The sequence below is a fragment of the Prionailurus bengalensis genome, chromosome B1, assembly GCF_016509475.1.
Source record: "Prionailurus bengalensis isolate Pbe53 chromosome B1, Fcat_Pben_1.1_paternal_pri, whole genome shotgun sequence".
NCBI classification, from domain to species: Eukaryota; Metazoa; Chordata; class Mammalia; order Carnivora; family Felidae; genus Prionailurus; species Prionailurus bengalensis.
This window is the reverse complement of record NC_057344.1, coordinates 84,335,227-84,363,181: the sequence shown is the minus strand read 5'-3', so window position 1 is coordinate 84,363,181 and position 27,955 is coordinate 84,335,227. Positions and strand designations below refer to the sequence as shown.

At 36.2% G+C, this 27,955-nt stretch overlaps 1 protein-coding gene across 1 annotated transcript in view; it reads right to left on the bottom strand.

Moving 5' to 3' along the window:
- INPP4B (inositol polyphosphate-4-phosphatase type II B) overlaps positions 1–27,257 on the bottom strand; it is a 399,964-nt gene extending 372,707 nt beyond the window's left edge. The window contains 2 exon segments of the mRNA XM_043568210.1: positions 18,223–18,289; positions 27,134–27,257. The gene's annotated coding sequence lies outside the window, so the exon portion shown is untranslated.
- Positions 27,258–27,955: the final 698 nt, after the last annotated feature.

Here is a 27,955-nt window from a genome sequence, read left to right as displayed (position 1 = left end):
GTACAGAGAAGTTTCCTGGGATCAGATCATTAGAGATTCTCTGATCCTCTATTGCTGAGAGAAAGACAGGACCACTGAAAAGCCTCATCCTCAAGACCCAAGAATATAGATTTTGCCTAAGATCGAGGTTAAAAATAGGACAACAGAAAATGTCTCTACTCCTACCAGTCCAGTAAACAGTAGGAAACTATTAACAGCAGCCTACCACTGGAGGAGGCATAAAAACATGAACACTAAACCTCTCTTTAGTAGAAGCTCCCCAAAAAAGCCTTAAGCAGAGAGTAGAGAACAGTCTTCAGACACCCAAACCCCACTATGAGTAGAAATGAATGTTAGAGTTATTTGAAACTGGTGATGCACTCAAGGAAGCCATAGTAACAACAAAACTCAAACCCAGATCTGTTACTGACTAGATTGACTCAATTTAAAGTGTAGTAGGAAAAGAGGAATGCCCACTTCCAGGCATAGGTACTATTTTTTTTATATTTTACTATCCTACACACTACACAAAGAAGATGAAGACTAAGATGAACATTCAAGAGAAAAGAGGGGAAAAAAGCAGTTAAGAGAACCAGGTTAATATAAGACCCAAATGTTGGACCTGTTAGAAACAGAATATACTTAAGACCTAATGGAAAATGTGGATGACTTGCATGACCAGATGGAGATTTTTAGCAGAGATAGAAACTATTGGAAATGACCAAATACAAATCCTAGGAATGTAAAACACAGTAAGAGAGGAAGAATGCTTTTGACAAGATCATTAATAGTTATGATACCATCAATGAAGTAATCAGTGAACTTGAAGGTAAGCCAATAGAAATTACCCAAACTGAAACACAAAGAAAAAAAGAAAAAAAAGACACAAAGAAAAATGAAAATGCATACGAGAGCATTCAAAAGCTGTGACACAATACCAAATTAAATATATGTGTTATTTGAATCTCAGAAAAAAGAAAAAGACAGAATAGATATTTGAAGAGATAATGGCCTAAGATTTTCCAAAAATATTAAATTTCAAAACACCAATCCAAGAAGCTCAGAAAACACCAGAGAAATGACATGTACACAAATATACCCATAAACAAACAAGCAAATCAAACAAACGATAAACTTCTATGTATATCACAGTCAGGCTTTTGAAAAACGAAGATAAGGGGCGCCTGGGTGGCGCAGTCGGTTAAGCATCCGACTTCAGCCAGGTCACGATCTCGCGGTCTGTGAGTTCGAGCCCCGCGTCGGGCTCTGGGCTGATGGCTCAGAGCCTGGAGCCTGTTTCCGATTCTGTGTCTCCCTCTCTCTCTGCCCCTCCCCCGTTCATGCTCTGTCTCTCTCTGTCCCAAAAATAAATAAACGTTGGAAAAAAAAAATTTAAAAAAAGAAAAACGAAGATAAGGAGAAAAAATTTAAGGTGACCAAAGCAAAAAAAAAAAAAAAAAAAAAAAAAAAAAAAAAGCAAATTACATATAGAGTAACAAAAGTAAGAAAATATTTTGGACTTCTTGTTTAAAAGTATGTAAGTGACATCTTTAAAGCACTGAAATAAGAAAAACATCAACCCAGGATTTTATACAGAGTAGAAATAACTTGTAAAAATTAAGAGACACAAAGACTTTTATCCAGACAAATAAAAACTGACAAATTCATTATCAGCAGATTTGCACTGCAAGAAATATTAAAGGAAGTTTTTCAAGTATGACATAACAGAGAGATACTTGAATCCACAAAAGAAATGGAGAATGCTATAAGCGATATAAAAGAAAGTAAATATTAATTTAATCTTTTCTTGTTTGTAGTGACTATAAAAGATAATTGCCTAAGGCAGGGTTTGGCACACTTCTATTAAAGACAGATAGTAAATGTTTTAGGCTTTTTGGACTATATGGTTTCTGTCACAACCATTCAACTCTGCTGTGGCAGTGTAAAAGCAACCATTGGCAATACATAAACAAAGAGGCATGGTTGTGTTACAATAATATTCTATTTGTAAAACCAATTAATATTCAGGATTTGGCCTGAAGGCCAGAGTTTGCCAACCACTGGCCTAAAGTAAAAATAGTAGTGATGTATTATATACTGATAGCATACATAAAAGTGTAACATATAACATCAATAGCAAGAAGGGTGACAGGGACGAATGGGGAGTTATTGTTGTCTAGTTCTTACACTAAAAGTATAGTATACAATTATATCACTAAAATACTTGAAGGTAGATTGTAATTAAAATGTTTATGACAATTTGGGGAGTAATTACTAATAACTTTTAAAAATAAGTATAAATAATAACCCAATAGTGAAGGTAAAATGGAATAACAAAACATACAAAATAAATTTTAAAACAGAGGAAAAGAACAAGACAGATGGAATATATAGAAGACAAGTAGCAAAATGTTTTTAATCCAACCATGTCAATAATCACATTAAATGCAAGCTACACACACACACACACACACACACACACACACACACACACCAATTAAAAGACAGAGATTATCAGCTTGAAAGACCTGACTATATGCTTCATAGTTATAATGAAATATAATGACATAGTTAAGTTAAAAGTAAAAAGACTGAAAATACTGAAACAATTATATCATGGAAACACTAATCAAAGGAAAATTGCAGTGATTATTAATATCAGATAAAATAGATTTCATATAACACACATTAGTATTATATAAGGATAAAATTGTAATTCACCAAGAAAATGTAACTATCCTGAAGGTAAATGGGCCTAGCAATAGAGCTTTATAATACATGAAGCAAAAACTTAAAGAACTGAAAAAGAAACAGACAAATCCACAGTGATATACTTAGAGACCTCAACATTCCTCTCTCTACAACAGATCAAACAAGTAGATAAAACATCAGAGAGGATACAGAATACTTAAATAACACTACTAACAACTTGACCTCATTGGTATTTATTAGACTTCATCCAACAACAGAATACATATTTTGTTTCAAAGTACACATGGAATGCTTACTAAGATTATATTCTTGGTTGTAAAACAAACCTTAATAAACTAAAATAAAAATGTGTGTGTTTTTACATTTAAATCAGAATAAAATCACTATGCTACATATAAAAATGTGCTTAAAGGGAAAGTTATATTATTAAATGCTTATATTTAGAATACAAGTTCTCAAATCCATGATTTAAACTGAAAAGCAATTCTACTTATAAGCTTCTATTTTAGAAAAATTATTGAAAATGCATACCAGAAGATAATGGAAGGAATGTTCATAATAAATCAGCTTCAATAAAAAAATATTGAAACAGGCTAAAGGCCTGCCACTAAGAAAGTAGACAAATATATTGTAGCCTATTCATTCTATATAAAATTAATCTTCATATATCAACATTAATTAACTTCATAAAGTACAGAGGAGAAAGAGTGAGGAGGGACAGGAAGACAGAGGGAGGGATATGATGACACTTATAGAAAATTTAACAACATGTAAAATAGTACTCTAGTTCTATATTGCGTAGGTGTACCTACATATGAAGTCCAACCACAGAGAAATGCATGATAAACACTTAAATCAGAATAATTATGATATTTGGGGAACAAGTGTGAGGGATGTGATCAGGAAGGGGAACACAAAAAACTTCAAATGCACAGGGAAAGTTTTGTTTATTACACTGAGTAAGTACAAAATGTCTCTATATTTTTCATTATACCTTTGGTACATCCTAAACACTCATACATTTAATTAACTAAAAAGGCAAAGTCATGTGTTGAGAGAAAATGGGGAAGAAGTTGGGTAGGAGGCTGGAGAAGAAAAGTGGAGTTCTGAGCTAGCCTTTAAGAGTACCAGATGAGGGAACAAGTTGAGGCAGTTTTATGGGGCCAGCTGGGCCTGGAGACCACAGATTTATAGATATATGTATGTGGCTTTCTCCAACAGTGCTCAGCAGTCTTGTGGAGAAGGATAGTTTCATTGACAGTATAGGGGTTTTGCCTCCTGATGAAGTGAGAGAATAGTGAAGCTAAGACTGTAATAATACAAATATGACCAAACATCTTTTTTAGGTTGTATTGGGAACTCATTAAAGGGGAAAGATGTAACATATTGGCAGATGAGAGAATAATTCAGTTCTGAGTAATGAGAAGTCCAAGGTATTGCCATGGGTATAAGTAGATGGCTGAAATGGCATGGTATTATTGGTCACTAGGGCTAGTAGGAAAAAGACACTGTGCATCACAGATGTTCAATGGGTTATTCCCATGGAAACTGAAATCTCCCAGGAAGATAACAGGTAGGACGTGTTCTCATAGAAAAGTCTGAAGAAAGCAGAAGTTTCACCAATGAACATGACAAATAGGGGTGGAGGAGTGGTATAGCCAGACATCAGCAATCTTACATGAGGTCCTAACAGCTTAAGGGGACTCTTGCGACTACTAGGAAAATAGTAGCCCAGCCTTCAGTCCCTGTGGTTTGTGGCCTGTCTGTATTAGAGTAGGCAACTAGGAAGCAGAAAACCCCAGAAACCAAGTTTCCATTAAGACAAAAAGACAAAGAAAACATTTTCTGAAGAGGTAGAAGGCTAAAGAAACTGTTTTCTATAGGAATAGAAGACCCTAAGGACATTATATAACATTTTTAAAAGTGAGAAGATCAGGGGAAGATTGAGTCATTTGCCCATAGCAAAATGAGAATGACACAAGGGGCAAGGATACAGGACAGGGGGTGCTTGTGGTTTAGGTGCTATCCCAGGATGACAGGAATATAAGGCATCATATTATGGGCTGTGCCTGGGTTCTAACCAGAAGGGCATACCTCTGGTTAAAGAAATTCCCTAGCCTGTTCAGGCTGAGGTCTGGGCAGGGAGTGTTGGAGGCTCACTGACACAATGTACCTGTGGCTTTTGTTCAGCTTTCCAAACAGTGCTTTGATATAAGATGTTGAATAAATGATTAATTCCTATCCATTTCAAAAATAAACAGAATAGCATGTCTCTATTATGGTGATTGTATAGCCCTTCAGTAGCCAACCCACTAAACTTGTTCACTTCATGTCAGTATCCTGAAACTTCTAACACCAGAACATTCTGATAAACCAGATATAATTCACAATGCCAAATCACTTGAAAACCGTCTAAAACCCTGCAATTTACAAGAGGGAATATGGATGGACAGGGCTTGTAAGGATCAGCCAAATGCTATATAATGTCAAGAAGACATAAAACCAGGAATATTATTTACCTCTGCCTTCTCTGTTTCTTTTTCCTCATGGCAAGTGTCAGGGTACTTTGAAAGCTACCATCTTCATAGGATAATTATATTCAAAGTTCTGCAACTAGGCCCCTATTCTCAGTAACAGGGATTTATTCTTATTTATATCATTGGAAAGTAATAGAAGAATTAAAAAAAAGTTTCAGGAAAAAGATTCTTTTTGAGGAAAATGGCATAAATTGGCAAATTGGATATTTTACCTGAAAAAAAAAATCAGGCATGTATTTAAGGTCAAGACCTTCCTTGCCTCTCATGAGGCCCCTGACTAGGCAGAGCATAAGTCCTGACAGAGCAATGAATTAAGATTCTAGGGCAACATTTCTGCCCAAGAAACCAACTGTGTCAGGAGACAATTGAATTCTTTAAATTGTCAGTATGGTTTTGCTACCAATATTAAATTCAATGTGAGCCCCTTTGTCACAAGGAAAATAAGGGTGAGAGTTGTCAAGGCTCCAGATTGATCAAAAGCCCAGCTTCCAGGCTTTGCCACAAGGAAGCAGCACTGACATGAGACAGACAGAAGACCCATGGATTTAGCAAGACCAAACAGCAACAGTCTTTTAAGGCTTTGCCACTCAAAACACGATCCCTAGACCAGCAGTATGAGTCGCCTGGAAGCCTTTTAGAAATGCAAAACCTTGAGCCATACCCCAGATCTTCTAAATTAGAAACTGCATTATGGCATAGAGCATTTCTACCTACATTCAAGCATGAGAAGCACCATTTTAAGAATAGAAGCCCAGATTCCATTCCCATAAACTGGGAGAAGTGAATACGGAATTCTGCCAAATAAAAAGCCAATATGGGCTAAAGGCCCATGTCACTTCATCAGACTTTCTAGACAGATGCCAAGAGCTGTTATGGATCCTGGCCTGGGCTTCAGTCTCTCTAGCCACTGACTTATGACCTACATATAGTACTCTCATTTCTACCCAGAATTTTATAATCTGGGTTGTCTGTCTGAGGCCCTTGACACCCACCTCCTTTTTACTCATCTATTTGTTGGCCTCTTTGTATTGAACTTTTTCCAGTGACTAACCCTAACCCAGATGTGATTCTTTCCTCATTCTTTCTTCCTTTTACTTTTGCATTCTCCAGACTTAGCTGTGCTGCCTGACTCTTGGCAGGGTCAGGCCCAACACACCTCTATTAAATACTTGGCTAAACAGACCCAGGTCACTGTATGCCACCCTTTGGAGAATGTTGGAGGTTGGCCAGGACATGTATATGGCAGCTCATAATAAGAACTAGTGTCTTGATGTCATCAAAATCAGGATCACCTAGAGTCCAGCAACTTACTGAACACATCTGGACTGGGGTTTTAGAATACACAGTGGTTCAAACTATACTGACACATGGAAACAGGAAGGAGGGGAAAGGGTGTAATAAAATATAAGTGACCGGCATGGTACTCTTCCTTTTCCTCCTTGTAAATACCAAACCAAAGGAGGTTCTACTAATATCCACTTCACGGAGTCTCTCCACTACTGCTTTTGAAATTCATTTTATCCAAAAGCAACCACAATTTTCTGAGTACTTATGTGACTTTTCTGAATATTATGTGCCATGTGCCATGTTCTGTATTATCACATCATATGCATAACATTAATCTTTATAACAAATTTAAGATGTAACTCCAGCTTTACAGGTGAAAAACTGAAGGTTAAAAAGTAATTTGTTCCACTTAGTAACTGGAGAAACAAGGAAGTTAATGTGAGTTTCTAATTCTTCTCTGCATTCTACCTGCTATCGCTTTTCAACTTTAACATACAAAAATCTTCAAATGTTTACCATCTCTTAAAAAATATACTAGGGCAGATAGGTAGGGAGAAAGGAAGAAGGGCTAGGAAACATTTATTTTATTTATCTTTTTATTTATATTATTTTCCTTCCTAAAAATAGAAATCTCTGGGAAACCTATAACATATCAACATAGCATTTAAAGCCTAAGCACCAGAACCCCCAGGAAAGAGAAAAAACCAACCAAACAAAAAAAACCCATCATGGTAGATATTTTTATACTTCTATTTATAACATTCCGTCTTCTTGAGACATACTCATCCCTATCACTTCTACTGGGTCCTGATGAGAATATACTTTCAGTGGACAAACAACCATGAAAAAGAATCAATAGCAAAAATTCTAAATAATTGAAGTTTAAAAATAGAAGCTGATGATTGAACATATCCAATTCTACAGACCCACCATTCTGGATACTTAACAAAGGGGTAAAATTTCCTCCTTTTGCTTCTTTGAATCATAGGATTGCCTTCTGGAGATTGCAATCTCAGTCAAGAAATAGTCCCAAGTCACAATGAGTATTAACTGAATATTCATTGAAACTAGCAAAATCTTGATGTTCACAAAGAGCACAGAGCAACAACTCAGAGCAAAGAACTCAGTTCAGCAAGCAGAGAGATTGTATCTTTGGTTCATTGTAAATCAAAGGTCAGTCTACTGCTCGTTAGTCTCAAATTAGGATAAGAACAATGTTGATCTCCACTGTGTATAAAGTAAAAGAGGCTCTGTCAATCCCTGTGACAAGGCCCTTTAATCCTGAGAACTCTGTAGTCTTTGTGCCAGCACTAGGCCAGATCTGAACCATAATTTACATAGTTTTAAGTGACCTGACATCCTGAGAGGGAGCACTTGGACCAACTTTAGGAATATGGTCAGTAGGCCATCTGATTTGCTAGTTTTTGCTCTGTGTCTGTCATAAAAATGAAAGCATCCTGAAGAACTACAAAGTGAAGATATGAGAAAATGCTCGATTTAATCTGAATCATCTCTTTGTGACAGGTTGGTTACAGATGTCTATCCATAATCCCTCATTAAAATAATATAATAAAGGGTACCTGGGTGGCTCAGTCAGTTGAGTGCCTGACTCTTGATTTCAGCTCAGGTCAGGATCCCAGGATCATGGGATCAAGTCCCAAGTTGGGCTCCATACTGAGTATGGAACATGCTTAAAGTATTCTCTCTCTCTTTCTCTCTCTTTCCTCTGCCCCTCTCCCCTACCCACACACACTCTCTCTCTAAAACAAAATAATAATTTAAAAAATGCTATAATAAAATGTTCTAACAGAATATAGACTTGAAAAGACTTAAAGAAACCAGCAGTTGTCTCATTTAAGTGATGGGAACACTGAAGCCTAGAAATGAGGTGGGAGAGCTCCATGTGCCCAGCTGGCTAGTAGCCATGCTGGAACTAGAGAGAAGGTCTTTTGTTCTGAGGTAAGCTTTTTACCCTTCTCTTCAGGGTGTGACACTCGTGGTTGCTTCCCACCTATTACACAAAGAACGGGAATTTTCATTGGATATTCCCAAAAAGACAGAAATGTCATGAAAATTTTTTCTTCTATAAACACATCATGTGACACCTTGATTCTGCCTACTTGACAAAAACTTGTAAAACCTGGTCTCAAGCCCCAAAGGCACTTAAAAAAATTTGCTAGCACCCAGCAAAGATTTAAAGAAATAACACAACAGAGTTATGTAAAGTTCACTAGATGCTTGGGTATTTTTTAATGTCCTTCTCTGTCATCTGGAAGACCAAAGAAAGGATAGGAGTTTATTGTCTGCACTTAAGATGACAGGTTTTTTCCCCTGATACTTTTATTCTGCAAACTTCATATTTCAAATATAATGACTCCTAGCAGCCCATCTCAAGCCTATCTTAAGAAGCAGAGATGTTCAGAAAGAATTTTAATTTGGCTGGAGGTTGATTCTTTTCTTTTTTTTTTCCACATGTACTAAAGAAGACTTGAGGAAGTGCTGTCTCAGCAACATCAAATGTCTCAAATCCTTATGAACACTGTCACACACAAACACCCAAGGCCAGTTAAATACCAAGTGCTCAAGCAAAACTAAAACTGAAACTTTGATTATAACCGTAGGACATTTCTAATGTAGACATCAGAAGTTATTAATTCACAGAACTGACTGAATTCCTCATGATGATACATTTCAAGTTCCAATTAGTATTGACTAAATTACCTATAGTTTCTGATGATTAATTGCTTATTTTCTTTTGAAATTTGAAATTTCAAAGAAAGACAGATAATGAATTTAATTAAAATTTTATCTTCTGCTTTTTATTATAACAGGCAAGAATAAATGTATAGATGTGATTATTATAATTTCACTTTAGCTCTCCAGAGAAGTTCATAGAGTGCCTGAGGTTATCTACAAAGAATATAATACAGCATAACTAAGTTTTCTTATCCATACTGCCTACTGCATACAGATAATGAGTCTTAATTCTTTTACTACAAGCAGGTCCTTTACTCTCCAATATGTACAAAATCACACATTCCACCTTAAAATGTTTACTCAATAAAATTGCACTACAATAAAAGAGCAAGTAATAGGTGATAAAAAAAAAAGAAGAAAGAATTCAACTGCTAAACTTGAATCGGACAGAAGACCTATAAAAAGAATGAGGCTGAGCAGTGAGGTTCAAGCCATTGTTCTGCAAACTCATCTAGCATTTCTCTAGTGCATCTTCTGGAAATGAAGAAAATCATGGAGTGATTTGATAAGTCCCCTTAGTAGTATGGGTTAATCTTCTGTGATCAGCTAGAATATATTAAGGATTTCCACTGAGACAATATGATATTCCAGTTCAAACTTTATGTGAAATGTATGTCATTAATTTATGCCAGAACACTGAATAAAACAACATCCGTAGACTTTCCTTCTTCCTTTCCCATCTTCTCAATCTTGGCTGAAGTCCTCCAACTTTTAAGATTGCTCTTATCCCATAGGTAAGGAGAAGTAAGGAAAGGAAATACCATAGTCATAAATCCATATGACATGTATTTCTTGAGCATCTACTATATGGGATGCAGTGTGTAAATAGAAATGTTCCCTTTTATATCCCATCCTTGAGAAAGTACTAGTTTCAGTCCTTAAACAGAACAACCAACATAATACCCACCTCCACACCTTTCTCTCATTCCTGCTTCTATCCCCTTGCCCCATTTCCACACCTCCCTGCCTCCCGTGCAAACACATTTTAGCACTTAACATTCCCTGACGCTTTTCCTCTTAGCAAAATATTCTGAGAATTTCTTCACTCCCTAATCCTTTGTCAGAAAAGTTAATAAATGTGTCTTTGTTTGGCTATTTCTTGTTGTGTTTCTGGAGTCTTTTTTATAATTTAACTCTATGTTAGTCTGGTAAACACATTGGAATTCTCTCACATGGCACTTCTTATTACAGTAATTTGTCATGAGAGAAGTTATATAGGAATGTGGTTAAGAAACCTATGATGGGGGGCGCCTGGGTGGCGCAGTCCGTTAAGCGTCCGACTTCAGCCAGGTCACCATCTCGCGGTCCGTGAGTTCGAGCCCCGCGTCAGGCTCTGGGCTGATGGCTCGAAGCCTGAAGCCTGTTTCCGATTCTGTGTCTCCCTCTCTCTCTGCCCCTCCCCCGTTCATGCTCTGTCTCTCTCTGTCCCAAAAATAAATAAACGTTGAAAAAAAAAAAAAAAAAAAAAGAAACCTATGATGGATCCAGACTGCCAAGGCTCTGCCAATTACGCTGGGACCCTGGGCAGTTTACTTAACTGTACTATCCTAGTTTCCTCAACATAAATTGGTAAAATGGCAATGCCTGCCTGATTAATTGTAGAGAGAATTAAACAAATATATGCAAAGTTTTTAGGTATTTCATTTTTAGCAAAGATGGACCACTGTAACAGAACACTGTATCTCCACTGATTGGAAGTACACACAAAAAGTGAGCTACCTGATGATTTAAAAAAATAAACAACAGCAGGAAAATTTTGACAAGGAGCTAAACATGGAGAAACATACACATAAGGGTGAATTTTTCTTTCCCTATTTTCCTTGTGCTTTTGACCTGAAGGTAGTCCCCATTTTTTGACATGGGCCATAAAACTGGGACTCTTCTTTTTTAATTGAAATAATATATATTTAGAACATAATGGTATTAGGCCAAAATCCAATAACACAAAAATATCTGGGAAATTCAAATGTTTGAGAATTAGGCAACACACTTCTATACAACCACTGTGCCAAAGAGAAAGTTACTAAGGTAATTAGGAAATCATTTGAATTATGAAAATAAAAATAATATCAAAATTTGTGGGATGCAACTAAAGTGATACTGACAGAAATTTAGAACACTAATACTAGAAAAGTCTTACATCTAAGATCTAAACTACCATTTTAGGAAACTAGAAAGGGTACATTAAACTCAAAGCAAGCAGAAGGAAGAGAATAATAAAAACAAAAGCAAAAATCAATGTGATTGAAAATTAAAACAATCGAGAAAAATCAATGAAACCAAAAGCTGTTTATTTGAAAAGATAAATAAAATTGATAAACTCCAGTTAGATAGACCAAGATAAAAAGAAGCTATAAATTACAATATTGGGAAAGGAAGAGTAGAGCTCATTATAGACCACTAACCTTAGCATAATAATAAAGAACTATTCTGAACAATATGAAGATAAAAAAGGTAACAAATAAAATTGAACAATCTTTGAATAAAAACTACCAAGTTTCACTCAAGCATACAGCATACAGAGGGGTTTTTTCTAGGAAGGAAAAACTATTTAACACTAAAAAATCTATTAATACAACTCATTATATCAAAAGACTAAGAAATTAAGAAAAAAACATTTGATAATCCAAAAGATGCAAAAAAAGAAAAAAACCACCAAAAAACAGTTGAGGAAATTCAACATGCATACAATAAAACTCCCATCCATTAAAAAAAAAAACAAAACTGTCAGCAATTTAGGAAGAGAAAGGAAGAGATGCTCAATAATGGGCATCTAGAAAAATCCTACAGCTATGATTACAGCTGGATTATAACAGACTCAATACTTTGCTGCTAGGATCAGGAATAAGGTAAGGCTTCCACTCTTAGCTTTCCTCTTCATTTTCACACTGGTGATCTTAACCAATGCAGTAAGTCAAGGAAAAGAATTAAAAGACATACAGATTGAGGCAAGTCTGGTTGGCTAGTCGGTTAAGTGTCTGACTCTTGGTTTCAGCTCAGGTCATGATCTCATGGTTCATGTGTTCGAGCCATGTCAGGCTCTGTGCTATTAGCACAGAGGGATTCTCTGTGGAGGGATTCTCTCTCTCCCTCTCTCTGCCTCTCCCCTTCTCATGCTGTCTCTTTCTTTCTCTGTCTCAAAATAAATAAATAAACTTTAAAAATGATATAAAAGACATACAGATTGAAAACAAATAACTAATGTTGTCTTTATTTGCAGACAACATGAGTACATTGCTCATAGGAATGCAAAATAGTATCTCTTCTTAGGAAAAAAAGGTCTGTCAGTTTCTTATAAACACTGACCTTCCATATGACCCAGAAGTCTTCCTCCTATTTATTTTCCCCAAGAGAAATGGAATTTATGGTCACATAAAAACCTGTTTTTAATGTTTTTTTTTTTTAACTAAATATTCAAGGGGCGCCTGGGTGGCGCAGTCGGTTAAGCGTCCGACTTCAGCCAGGTCACGATCTCGCGGTCCATGAGTTCGAGCCCCGCGTCAGGCTCTGGGCTGATGGCTCAGAGCCTGGAACCTGTTTCCGATTCTGTGTCTCCCTCTCTCTCTGCCCCTGCCCCGTTCATGCTCTGTCTCTCTCTGTCCCAAAAATAAATAAACGTTGAAAAAAAAATTTAAAAAAAAATATTCAAAATCACCCCAAATCTCTTCAAATGATGAATTGATAATCACCTTAAAGTATATCCACAAAATGGGATATTACTCAGCAATAAAAAGCAATACATCATTGATACCCACAAAACTTAGATGAATCTTCAGCACATTACAGCCAGATTCAAAGGGCTTCATACTATATAACTCTGGAAAATGTAAATTATGGAAATAAAATATAGATCAGTGATTTCTAATGGTTGGAGGTAAGCAGGAGAGGTTGACCATAAAGGGATAGAAGCCAAAAGATTTTGGGGTGATGTAAGTGTTCTGTATCTTAATTGTAGTGGTGTGTATATGACTGTTTACATTTGTCAAAATGTCAAAAAGTCTAGAACTATACACCAAAAAGCATGAATTTTCCTGTGTGTAGATTTTTTAAATACTGAACATAAATAAAACAAATAAAAAGAAATTAGAAGATATAGCAAGCGGTCAATCAATATTACCAGAATTATTAATTTTATTAATATTTACAATTACTAACGGCTAGAAAAATGGAAGATGAACTAAGAGAGGTACAAGTGGAATACTCTAGTAATAATTAATGTGAACTCAATTAAAAGGAATGCAGAATCATGAAAGGAAGGAAAAAGAACATATTCTGTAAAGGAGTAAGAAGAGAAACTGGGAACAAAATATTGATTTATATGGACCAAGAGTGGAGCGTCTGTGTGGCTCAGTTGGTTAAAGTGTCCGACTTCAGCTCAGGTCATGATCTCACGGTTTGTAAGTTTGAGCTCTGCTTTGGGATCTGTGCTCTGCTTTGGGATCGGAGCCTGGAGACTGCTTCTGATTCTGTGTTTCCCTTTCTCTGTTCCTCCCTGGCTCAGTCTCTCTCTCTCTCTCTCTGTCTCTGTCTCTCTCTCTCTCAAAAACAGATAAAAATTTGGGGTGCCTGGGTGGCTCAGTTGGTTAAGTGTCTGACTTCAGCTCAGGTCACGATCTCATGGTTTGTGAGTTCGAGCCCCACGTTGGGCTCTGTGCTGACAGCTCAGAGCCTGGAGCCTGTTTCAGATTCTGTGTCTCCCTCTCTTTCTAGCCCTCCCTCACACACACACACACACACTCTCTCTCTCTCTCTCTCTCTTCTTCAAAAATAAACATTTAAATAAATAAATATTTTTAAAAAAAATTATATAGACCAAGTGTCCAATTACCAAGACTTAATTGATAAACTCAAGTTTGATCTAGATAGGCATCAATAAATAGGGGCTCCTTTAAGTTTGGGATGAGGGATGGAGAAGCAGTAGTAGCTTCTGTGCAGGGGCAATTTTCAGCATCATGTGTGTGTCCAAATCATAAATCAGGGAGGGAGACCCAAAGTAAAGTAAGGCCACAGGGTATGAGTCGCAGGCAGGTGTCCTGGGAATTAGGGTACTCGAACCACTGGGTGCAGAGCCAGGCTTCAGACCTCGAGGACATGGCAGCCAAAACTAAGGACACATTCAGAAACCCAATCAGACTCAGACAACTGATGTGACTGTTGCCTGGTGCTCATGGCCTAAATTTATCTCACCAGTAACCCAGACACCACTGTGGAAGCATGTAGTAAACTCTGCCAGAGGTTCACTCCTTTGGTGAGGTGTTTTTTTTGTTTTGTTTTGTTTTGTTTTTTGGTTTTTCTGTTTGTTTTTGGTAAAAGAAAACAGGATGGAGTAGAGGATGGGAGGAAAGAGCCATTAACATATCCAGCTGAGTTTTCACTGGCTCTAAGTCAGGGTCACCTTCCACAGATGGGGAGCAAGGAACAGTGCCTGACAACAAGCAAACAAACAAACAAAAGGGGGATTAAAATAATTATCTCAGGAGATACCTGGAACTGCTTCAAGAGATGATATTTAATTGGACATTGAGAGATTTGTATATAAAAAATGTGGGGATAGATAAAAGGGAGGGAGAAGAGAAGAGGGGTTGAAGAGGAAAGCAAGAATGAAAGACAAAAAAAAAAAGAAAATATTGAAAAGAAAGAATGCAAGCAAAGACAAAAAGCTACAAATGTAGAATATACATAAGCAACAGGAAATTGGTTAATCTGAAGGGAGCAGACTGCATGGAGAAGCAGCAGGAAGTGGGTATATTATCACTGAAAGAAATCATTCATAGGGACAACCACTTTTGCATAGGATGTTAGATACAGTGTTTGTCAACAAGGGAATAGGACAATCTGGGTTATCTACTTTCTAGCACTGTTAATTCATGGTTTCACTCAATTAAACAAATATTAATTGAGCAACTATCATGCCTAAGAGCATGAAAAGTGCTGTATTTCAGAAATAATGTCACTATGCCTTTAAGTGGGGTTTATAATCTGAAGAGCAGAATCCAAAATATCTATAAGGAAAAAAAAAAGTTTGAGGAAAAGGGTTAATCTGCTTTGAGTCTTTGCCTCCAGGGTGCAGAATCAATAAGCACTTTCTGAATGTTTAATATTTGCAATATTCTGTGCTAGATATTATTTTTATGTATTCTCAAATTTAATTTTGTTTCTGATTACTCCTTTCTTTTCTTTCCTTCCTTTTTAGAACTTAATGTATCTAAAGCTGCTACTATATACTAGTCAGTGTGGAAGTTAAAAGAAATAAAACAGAAACCATGTTGCATGAGATTTAAAATCCCATTTTAAAGATGGGTAAACTGAGATTGAAAATGTTTAGAAAATATGTCCAAGTTCAGACAGGAAACGAGTTAGGGAACAGGGATTTAACAGTGGCCTCAACACTTTAAAACCATTGTTTGGGGGTGCCTGGGTGGCTCAGCCGGCTAAGTGTCCATTTTCAGCTCAGGTCATGATCTCGTGGTCCGTGAGTTCAAGTCCTGCATCAGGCGCTGTGCTGACATCTAAGGGCCTGGAGCCTGCTTTGGATTCTGTGTCTTCCGCTCTCTCTGTCCCTCCCCAGCTCATGCTCTGTTTCTCTCTCTCAAAAATAAAGAAACCCTAAAAAAATTTTTTTAAATAAATAAAACCATTGTTCCTATACTGAGCAAAATATAGTCCCTAAAAATTACAATTTCTAAAGATTAAAAGACTAGTCATTTGGTTGAGAAATCCCTCCTGAGAGAGGGAAGAGTAAAGTTCAATTTCATGCCAGATAATATGTTCCCCAGAGGCCAACTCATTTAATGACAGGCGATTATTCAATCTGGCTGAAATATTACCATTTCTATTTTTATCTCTACTTTTATGTTTCCATGTTGGTCTTTTTCTTTCTTTTCTTTCTTTTTCTTTTTCTTTTATTTTTTTAGCCATTTTCAATTAAGATTTCTAATTAGATTCTAAATTTGAGACATCTCTAGTTGAAACCAAATGGCAAAAGTAGTAATTAAAGGACAGCTGTTTGTTGTCTTTCTGGGGATGAAACAAGGCTTTTTGTTTCTAAGTTACGAAATCCTAGGGAATTCTTCATGTTTTTATCTTACTGTTTTAATAATAATTAACTGAATTGAAAGATGCTGAATTGATCTAAAAAAGTCAATACGCTTTCCAAGACAGATGCTGAGAACCTCTCTTCTGGAATAAGTTTAGGTTAACTCCAATATTCTGGCTTACTGAAATTTTCATTGTTATAAATACAAAATCTCCACATTTTATACAAAATCAAATAATTCTTTAGGTGCTACAGTAGGCACTACCCCAAGTCATTTTCCTAACTTGAAGACTTTTTAAAATTATGACAATTTTATAAACCAACAAGAATAAGCATTTTCAATGGAAAGGAATAAGATTCAGAGCAGCTGAGATGCAAAATTTCTCTTATGGTTTTCTTTTGCCTGATTTGAGAGAACAAATATTATTAATACTGATACTGAAAATTATTTAGTAAGACTTTACTCCATAATATTTTCACATGAAAAGTATGATCAAGATTTGAAGCAATTAACCATATAATTCAGGTCGAGAAAAATCTTCTGCCTGAAAAAGCTAAACCACTGAAGCAGACAGATTTTTTTTCTAGCTTGAATCATCTAGATTATAATAAAATTTCTAATATCATTTAATGTGCATAGCCATTAAATAGGTCAAATTACCTAAAAGCAGGCCAGCCTCAGAAGTATAGGGAACCTCTTAAAATGCGTATTTCCAAGAAAGAAACTTCTAAAACATTTTCTAGTGTAAACCTGAAAATAGCTTTGGGAAATGCCAGATTAAATAAAGGTATACACACACATACATATAGACATAGATATATATGTTTGTTTGGTTATTTACTATTTATTATAGCTTCTTAAAACCTCTACTGTGTTACAGCTCCTGAGAGTGTTATAGTACTCAGGCAATTTCAGAATTTCTTGACTCCAAACCATTTTATGCAGAACTTGTCACAGAATTAGTGTTCAAAGAAGTGAACATATTGAGGACCTCTTTCCACAATCCTAAGACATTTACGTAGTACTTTGGCAGATGCAGGAAGGTAGGGTTAGATGGCAGATTTAAAAAGCATCTATATCCAGAGAACCAGGAGAGAAGGCTAAATGGCATTGCACAGAAATGCCAAGGGCAGAAAGTAGCCAAGCTGACCTGGGACAAAGTCCCCTTACCAAGGCCATTGAGGCCCTATGGGACTAGGCCACTTCCCATACTCATTTTCATCCAATTATCAATCCGGCTTCCTCTTACTCCTCTCTCTAGCTTTGTGACTTTGGTATAGCTACTTTATCCTCTTACCAATTATTATGTTTATTCACTGCTATTCCATCTTCCTGGGACTCTTCCCTACACTTCAGCTCTTAATTTAAGTGTCATTTTCCAGAGAAATACCCTCTGTTTAGCAAGTCCACAATAGATTCCTCCCTGTCTCCCAATACTTTCTCCCACAAACTCTGCTATTTCTCTTCATTGCACTTACCACAGTTTTCATTCATATATTGATATTTCCTTATTTGTTACATGTCACCTCCACAAGCTCCTTGAGGGCAGCAATGGACCATGCCTGTTTTGTTCTGTAAAATCACCAATTACCCCACAATGAGTGTTTGCCATGTAACAGGCCTTTAATGAATATGTGTTGATTTTATTATTATTATTATTATTATTAAATTCCTTCATATTTATATCTAGGCCTTGCCTAATTGAAACCCTCAAAATTAATTTAATATATGCATAGATATCAATTCCTCTTTAGGATATGGTCAGCCAACTATAACATGCAGTTACACAAAATCTAAGACACCAAGCTGGCACTTTTGTAAAAATATTTTTTTAATGATAGGGGCTATAATTTTGAGTTCATTATCAATCTAAATAAACATTACGTGTTAATTACTGAGACCCACAATTATACCTGCTTTGCTGTTGTATTCCACAAATTGCTCTGGCTCTTCTATAATCGCTTTGCTGACTTCAGAGCTCTGTAAAGGACAAAGGACAAAATGTTAGAATGTAGTGTTTCACTGGGAACCTCCCTTGCTAAAGCATACCTGGCTAAAATTTTAATATGTTCATAATGCCCATCATTCCAAACTTGAGGACTTACCATCACAACGTCATGGGACATAGCCTGAGTTACTTGGTTGCCTGAGTTACTCACACCCTGCACATTCCAATGAAAGGTCCGTCTTCAGGATTGGCCTTTGGCTAGTTCCTGGAAGATAACCTCTGAGCTCTTGCAATAGTCTGCCTGATAAAAGAGTTTTTGTATGCCTGTGCCTTGGCGGAGTCTGACCAGGTACATTGATGGTGAACACCTGTTTTTAGCTTGGGGGGAAGGGGAGGCTAAAGCCTGAGTAGCTGAGGTTAGTCAGCTGGTGCTGCGTGCTTATGTGATTGACCCCTAATGAAACTACAGGACTGACCTCCATTAAAACTCTAGAGACCAAAGCTTAGTTGAGCTCCTTCCCTGGCTGACCACACTTCACATGAGTTGTCACACATTGTTCTTGGGAGAACTAAGCACATCCACGTGTGACTCCACTGAGAGGGAACACCTGGAGGTTGGCAGAGGGACTTTGCCTCATGTGCCTTTCCCCTTTGCTGATTGTAATCTGTTTCTTTTCACTGTAATAAATCACGACTATCAGTGTAACAGCTTTTCTGAATCTTGGGAGTTCTAGCAAATCATCAAGCCTGAGAGTGGTCTTGGGGACTTCCCCCATACGTAACCACCCTATGAGGTAGATACTATTATTACCCACCTTTCATGGGCAGAGAAATTGGCAAAGAAGGGTGAGGTAACTCAAAGTCCCATGGCTAATTTAAGTGTCAGTATTTAAATGTGAACCTGATGATCTGGTTCCAGAGACGGAGCATTTTACATATTTTATCAATTATGTCATGTTGTTTGCCAAAATATTTGTTATTATCTGTCATTCAATATGTGTATCAAAAAATGCCACCTGGTTCTTTTTCTTTTTATCAGGAATAATTTTCACATTGAAAATTTATTAATTATCGAGATTTCATTTTATCTTCCAAGAAGAGAACAATAACTTGTATTGTTAAAGTTGTTCTTTAACCATTCTACTTTAATTAAAGCAAACTTTCCTCCAGTCCTTATCAATAATGCAGATGTGACAAGATTTTCTCATTTACATTCTCATCTATCTCTCCCCATTCTAAATGTTTTTTTTTTTAATATGAGGCCTGAAAAATACAGAGTCAACTTTATATCATACCAGGTATTACTTAATTTAGGAAAAACAAAACACCTTATTGTAATTTTTAAGATTTATGATTTTTGTTTAATATTTATTTATTCTTGAGACAGAGAGAGAGCACAAGTGGGGGAAGGGCAGAGAGAGAGAGGGAGACGCAGAATCTGAAGCAGGGTCCAGGCTCTGAGCTGTCAGCACAGAGTCTGATGCGGGGCTTGAACCCACCAACTGTGAGATCATGACCTGAGCCAAAATCGGAGGCTTAACCGACTGAGCCACTCAGGCGCTCCAAGATTTTTGATTTCTTAAAAATGTTTATTTATTTATTTTGAGAGAGGGGAGGAGGGCAGAGAGAGAGGGAGAGAAAAGATCCCAAGCAGGCTCCACGTGGGGCTCAATCCTATGACCGTGCTATCATGACCCGAGCCAAAACCCAGAGTCAGACGCTTAACCAACCAAGCTACCCAGGTGCCCCTGAGATATGTAATTATTTGAGTCTAATAGATCTGGAGTTGCTTTTAAGGTAAGTGCTAGATAAAAATAGTTTCAGAATAGGAGAAAGCATGAGGCTTCTGTTGATATTAAAGAAATGCAAACCATCTACTGATTTCTAAACACAAAAGAGAAAAATAATTTACCAATTGTGTAGAAAAGTTGTAAGTTTTCATTCAGGAAGACTTTGCAAAAAAAAAAAATGCTTTTCTCTAATTTGTCATTGCCATTAGGTGGATGAGGTAGTAGCTTTATTCTAACACTTGAACAAAACTGTAATGCATTCTCTTATCTTTTTTTTTTTAACTCGCCCAAGGCTCAACATTGTATTCTGTTGTACATACAGTGGATGCCAGTGTCTTGCTTTTATCACTGATACTGCACATCTCTTGATATTTTGAGGGGTCATTATATCTGCAAAGGTAATGAGTCTACCTTGCAATGTGTACATGCAGAGGTCAGTGTAGTCTCAGATGACCCGTAGTGTCCAAAAAGGTTATTTTGAAACAATTTTCAAAAATACAAAGAGCATACAGAGCAAGAGCAACACTGTACACAGTGATGATGAAATACATCAAACGTAAACTGGATAATTGTGAAAGTCCAAGGAATAAAAGTTTATGATGCAGAAGGACCAACTGTGTTATTTGAGTCCGAGTCTTTCAGATTCATTTTATCTCCATTTATGGTGTTATCACTCATCAACTCTCATCATGTAGCAAGAACCAATATTTACCCAAACCCATCAAAGTGTATAGTCACCTTAAATAAAGATCCTACAGAGTTAATACAGACCAAAAGCCTTAACACAGATCATCACCTTGACAATACATGATAAAGTATGTCATTATGCTTTAATTAGGACATAAAAATTTGTTTTTAAGTTGAAAATGCAAAATTCTATTTTGAACAACTTCTGGATGTTAAAGTGAATTGAATGTTACTGATTAGAATTAATATATGGTAACATAAAAAATCAGAATAAACTTTATTAGGTTCTACTTTACGCTATAGAGTTTGGTCCTTTCTTTGGTTCCTATCTGCATTCCCTTTGTGGCCCCAAATGATAATTCCATCACTCATATTCTGTCTCCTTCTACCCTAGTGATCTGGTGTGATGGTCACATAGCTAAATTCAAAGCTAGCTATTTCCATGTTGCCCCATGAAAGAAAGCTGGGCTTCAGGTGGCTTGCTGTTGTTCCCAGACAGCCTGGGTGAGTCCAGGTCAAGAGCCCCCATCAGTGAGAGGATTGGGGATTTTGTGCCAAAGGCAAAAGCTGAGTGGAATGGAGTTTAGAAAAGATCAGGGAGAGAGCATGCTGTGTCTGTCAGGAAATTGTATGATATGAAGGTCCTCATCGGTTCTGAAAATGTTATACATCCGTCCCCTAAAAGATCCAGCAGTTAAAAAACAAACAGAGAAACAAAACTGCAAAGTGCCCTCGGGTAACTGCAAAACAGTCAGAAAGTAAATACAGGAAGTGAAGAGGAAACCACACAATGTTAATAAAAGCTACCTGTTTTATAGGCTGTTGTAAATATTTAGTTAAGGCCACACAGCTACGAGGAGCAAAACCTGTATTCAAACCCAAACAGTCTGCTTCTTGGACTCATTCTCAGAACCACTAGACCAGGTTGCCTTTCCAGGAAGGCCTTGTGTGCTATGCTGAGGTTAGACCTTGCTTTCCAGGAGATGTTGAAACTATGTAGATTTTATGCAAGGAAATAAGATGATCAAGTTTGTGTTTCAGACAGAATATTGAGAAGCTGTGAGAAATATAGCCTAGAGGAGATTAGAGGGATTAATTCGGGGGCTTTTCCAAAGCTTTAGTAACAGATGACCAAGACCTGATTTAAAGCAGTGGTGATAAGAATAGGAAAGGATGGACCTCGGAGATATTTAAGAAGTAAAGTGGACCTGGTGATTTATTTTTGTGGGCAGCAAAAAGAGATAGTACTTGGTTTCTCTAAAATCAATATAGACATGTACACTATGCAACTTACTGATTTTGTTAGTTTAGAAATTCAACCCTTTAAATTGACTTTTAAGGGTCAATTTTGCTTTTGGGGTCTGCTTTTGCTTTTCTAGTTTTCTGTGTCTTGGCTTGTGGTACCCATATAAACTAACAGTCCAAATATGTAAATATACACAGAAAATAACCACTAATTAGTACCAATGGAGAGAATCAAATATTTGAGAAATTTTTCAATCCACTGTTCTGTCCAAAAGTGAGTCTTCCAGATACAATGTAACTATGCTCTAATATTAAATCTAAAAAAAAAAAGCTTCATATACATATATATGTATGATCTACATATAGTTGATATACATACAGTTTTTAAAATTTATAATTAACTGTCCTTAGGATAGATGTGAAATTTAATTCTACCTCCAAAAGCAAGTTTTCAAAATCTTACTTTTGTCCCCTAATTCTCATCCCTTATTCTAAAGGCAAAGTAGAATTTAGCAAGCAATGCAATTATTGTCAATATGATCTTCACATTAACTAAAAAACTACAAAAAAATCCGTTAAAATTAATAAAATGATTCAAGAAAAGTCTCAGGATGCAAGGTGAACTTGTAACAATAACTTTCCACATAATAGCAATAAACAAAGTAAAATTTTCAAAATAAATGAATGCAATTCCCAATAGCATCAATAATCTTGAATCACTACAGCAGTAACAACAAAATCAATAACCTACTTATGAATAATTAGGTAAAGAAAATTATAAAAAGCTATAAAGAGCAATAAGGAACTATAACAAATGCATGAGTAGGAAAGTATTTACAAGATTAATATCACTCCTTCCCAAATTAATTTATATTTTTAGCATAAATCCAATCAAAATTCTAATGGACATAATTTTGGAACCTGTGAACACTTTCTATATTTCACTTGAAGAAAGAGTCATAAATCATAACAAAAAGTATTTTTTTAAGTTTATTTATGTATTTTGAGAAATAAAGAGTGGGGAGAGGGGTAGAGAGAATGGGAAAGAGAGAATCCCAAGCAAGCTCTGTCCTGATAGCACAGAGCCTCATGCGGGGCTCAAACTCACAAACCCCTGAGATCATGACCTGAGCAGAAATCAAAAGTCCTATACTTAACTGACTGAGTCACCCAGGCACCCAACAAAAATTCTGAATATGAATATTAAAGGGAGGTTTTGCTCTAATAATACAATATATTGTTGTGACACATATAACACGGGCAGAATTGGTTAGAAATTATGTACAAGTTAGTAAAATATAAGGAAATAATAAGCAATTATAATTAGGAAAATATAAGCAGTTCTAGAAACACCCTACTTACTGCATTCATTCAACAAATATTTAATGCCTGTCATATACCAAGCATTATGTCCCTTAAAGGGACAACATAATTCCTGCTATCAGAAAGTTTGATGGAAAAAAATTAATAACAATTTTCATTATGGTAGAAATTGAGACAAATGGGCATAGGATTCTATGGATGCATAATATATGAAGGAAACCTAAATTCGGTATATGATAAAATGAGCACCACAAATTAATGAGAAGGAAAGGATTTGTTTAATAATGTTGAGATAATTGCCTAACTTTTTGGAATAAAATCAAATATGTCCCACTAGACATAGATATAAATTCCAGATGTATCATGGAATTAAATACAAATAAAATGAAACATAAAAAAATAAAAATGGAATGAATTACATGCGTTTTTGAAGAGACCAACTGTACTTACGAAGCTTGTAAGTGCTAAAAGAAAAAAATTAAAGCAAAGCAGATCTGAAATTATTTTGCAACAAATACAATGCACCAAAATCTATCTCTGTCTATATATATATATATATACTGAATACCAAAACATCAAAGGATACTTCACAATGAAGAAACAACTCATTAACAAGCATATGGAAAAACGTTCAACCTTACATTAGGACTCAAGGAAATAACCATTAAGACAATGGTTGACAATATTTCATCTAAAAAATTGGCAAAGAAAAAACTTTCATGCTTAATGCCATGTTGGAATTGCCTTGAATGCCACTTTCCTACAACCCTTAAGAGCTCTAAAGGTATTCCCACCCTGTTCCAGAAAATCTAGGAAACATTCTTACCATATATAATTAATACAAAATGCTTATTTGCGCTACACCGATTTTAACACCATTAAGTCATAATAACCTTTTGATAAGTGACTATCACATCATCATGATATTACAGGTACCATACCAAGTACATAGAAGGCATGCAATAAATGTAATGAATGTTGAATAGAAGAATTAATGAGCTTTTTTCTTCATCAATAAAGTAAATAAAAGTGTGGTGCTGGCTTCTCAAAAAAATGTTCTTAGACTGATCGAGTAGTTCTAAATCTGTGTTTCTATAGAATGGAAATAATTTATTTTATTTACTTTTTAATTACAATAATTTATTTTTAGAAAATAATCCTAAATATGAAAACAATTATATACACAAAGACTTACTACAATATGACTTAAAAAGAAAAATGTATAGCCTAAAGATTAAGCAAGAGAAATCTAAAAAATGTTATGTAATATTAATTTGGTGAAATATTACATAATCTTTAAAAAGAAATTTAAAATTCAGGTTTAAAAAGGCTTATGCAAAAATGTTAAATGTAAAAAGCATGTTTTAAAGTTGTATATTTTGTGCTTCAGACTCTGTCTCTCTCTCTCTCTCTCTCTGTTCCTCCCCCACTCATGCTCTGTCTCTGTCCCTCAAATAAATAAATAAACAAACAAACAAACGTTAATTTTTTTTTTAAAGGGGCTGCCTGGGTGGCTAAGTATCTGACTTCAGCTCAGGTCATGATCTTACAATTTGTGAGTTCGAGCCCTGTGCTGACACCTCAGAGCCTGGAACCTGCTTCAGATTCTGTGTCTCCATCCCTCTCTGCTCCTCCCTCACTCGTGCTCTCTCTCCGTCGCTCAAAAATAAACAAACGTTAAAAACATTTTGAAGTTGTATATTTCGGGGGTACCTGGGTGGCTCAGTCAGTCAGGCATCAGACTCTTGGCTTAGGCTCATGTCATGATCATGCAGTTTGTGAGTTCAAGCCCCACGTCGGGCTCTGTGCTGACAGTGCAGAGCCCCCTTGGGATTCTCTCTCTTTCCCTCCCTCTCTCTCTGCCCCTACGGTACTCATGTTCATTCTCTCTCTCTCTCTCTCTCTCTCTCTCCCTCCCTCCCTCCCTCCCTCCCTCTCTCAAAATAAATAAATAAAAAATCAAATTGTATATTTTGTACATAACAAGTATAGTGTAGCAGGTAAGACAGCAGGTATAGTGTAGCAGGTAAAACCCCATCTTCTCTAATCCTTAACTATCTCTATGAGCAAGTTATTTCACCTATTTAAGCTTCAGTTCCTCATTTATAAAATGGAAATGTAGGAATAATATTGCCTATCTCGAAGTGCTGTTATTTGTAATTAAAAATCAAATTAGAAAAAAATCAAATTAGAAAATTCAAATAATGTTAATAGTATCAATCATACAATAAGCATTCAGTAATTGAAGCTATAGCTTTCATTTTAACTGTTAAATAAAACCAAACCAATGCAAACCAGAAAGGGTAGCTGCAATAGTTGGCAGCTATGTGCAACGTGTTGGCAATAGTTTTTGTATGGTGGATTTGGCTGTTCAGAACCTTGGGTACACATCTTCTATGTTTGGGAAATGCCCCACCTTATAAGTTCATACATCACCAGGATGGATGGCCAGAAATCCACTTCCAGCTTTTCCTTACGTGTTAAGAGTCTAAATTATCCCTAATGTGGTATAAGTTAGGGTGGAAGCATGTGTCCGAGGCTTTTCTGATAAGATACTGTTATTCAAGGCTTCAGTTCTGAAGCATGTGATCCGCAGAACTTGGAGACCCATTCTAAGAGTTGACATTTCTGATCTCAAGACACTGGGGGCAGAGGATCTACCATCTGGCCCACATCAGTGATGTGAGTGGTAGAGCCTGTGCCAAAAGCAGAAACTGGAGGTTTGTTGTGGAGTGGTACTCCTTTGGATTTGGGTAGGCTAAAAACTCTGAGCAGGAAGCCCCCACGCCTGAGCCTCTGTTCATTAAGACTTTAATGGGTCCTATACAATTTTGTCTTCATGAGCCCTTCTTCCATCATGCGTGGGTGGGTGCATGTGCACATGCACACACACATACACAACCTGTCTCTTTCTCTCTGTCTGCAAGTAGATGATAGATAGGTAGATAGAGAGAGAGATAGATGATAGATAGGTAGATGTGCATATGTAATTACAGCTTATGACTACACTGGTATAAAGATAAACATAATAATATTATGTAGCACAATTTTTTCGAAGTAAAAATTCTTTTTTTCTTTAGTTCTTAAAAGAAATTAAAACATTTTAATGGGCCTCTAAAAGCATTGAAGGTCATTGACACTGTGCCCACTATACCTGATAGAAAAGCCAGCCCACCCTATTGCTATCAGATGAATTCTTATAAACTAGCTGATTGGCAGTATGAAACCTGATTATACAGATGGTGAAACTGCAGTGCAATTTTTACTTTTTTCAACTTTTTTGAGGAATTTTCAACTTCTTTAAAAAAAGCATGTATTGAAAATGATACATGAAGAAGAAGAAGAAGAAGAAGAAGAAGAAGAAGAAGAAGAAGAAGAAGAAGAAGGAGAAGAAGAAGAAAATCTGGCCAATAATGTATCATCAGTAGGTCATAGCATTAAATGCAAACTTTATATACATAGCTCAGAATCTCAAGCTAGAAAGGGACTGTAAATATTATTGTGGAAAAAATGTCACTGAGTCCAATCCCTCATGTGCCATTTAAATCACCTCTGACCAAGATGTCATGGCCAATGATGCTGGACTCAGTAGTTCACTATCTCAGGAAGAAAATAAGATATTCTATTTCTTCATAGCTTTGACAGCTAGAAAGTTCTTCTTTAATCCTGAGTCAAAATATACATATTTCTGAAGCTTCCTTTTCCCCCCTGAATGCATCTCCAACACCTTAGTATTCTTTATGCTCCCATTTTAAACACCCAATATCAGTGCTTTGGAATCATTGCATAGTAACCCTGCTCAAAAGACCCTTATATCTACTGCATACTTACTAATTTGATTCTGTATCAGTCTACCATTCTTCTGGGTAGCCTTTGCACCAGAGCAGAGATAGGAATTGCTAAATCAGAGGCACTGTCTCTTCTTTCTCTTGAGATCACAAACTCATCATTTCCTTGACTCCCATCAGAGGAAAACAAAGTTACAGTGGGCCATAGTTTGGAAAGAAATTTGGAACCTAATACAAAATGCAGACATTAGTGTTTGGAAAGGAAAACTTCTCTTGTGATTTGTTTTTCTTGAAGCAGATAACTAAAACAGAATAGTGAAAACTGTATAAACCTGGGAGTCTAGAAATACAGATTCTAAGTCCTGATTCTGCTACTTATATCTCTGTAATCCATAAAATCCAAATCTTTCTGTCCCTTTAGGGATGTTTTAGACTCCTAAGATTAATTACTTGACTTCTAATAATGATCCCTACGTCATTAGCTAAACAAAGAAGTAAAATTAAAATAAAACTGTTGAGCAATGTAGCCTCATTTGTATTTAAGATTTCCAGTAACCAGTGAACAGAAGTATTCAGTGGTATTGAAATAAAAAATATACCATTGTTAGCTAGCATCCTGATTGTCATCAGTTATTTTTTTCTGCTCTTGGAACCTTACAGATTCATATGCCCCATCTCACAGAGAAGAGTTGCCATCACCTGAAAAAACACAGAAATACCATGTAGACATAAATGAAGATAAAACCTATGCCTATATTAACTGAAAATCCTTTCCCTTAATTCACTCATTTGAAAGATACTGGGTTCCTGTATAAGTTATGGTAATGTTTGCTTTTGTAAGAGCTGTCCATGAAATCTCAGTCTG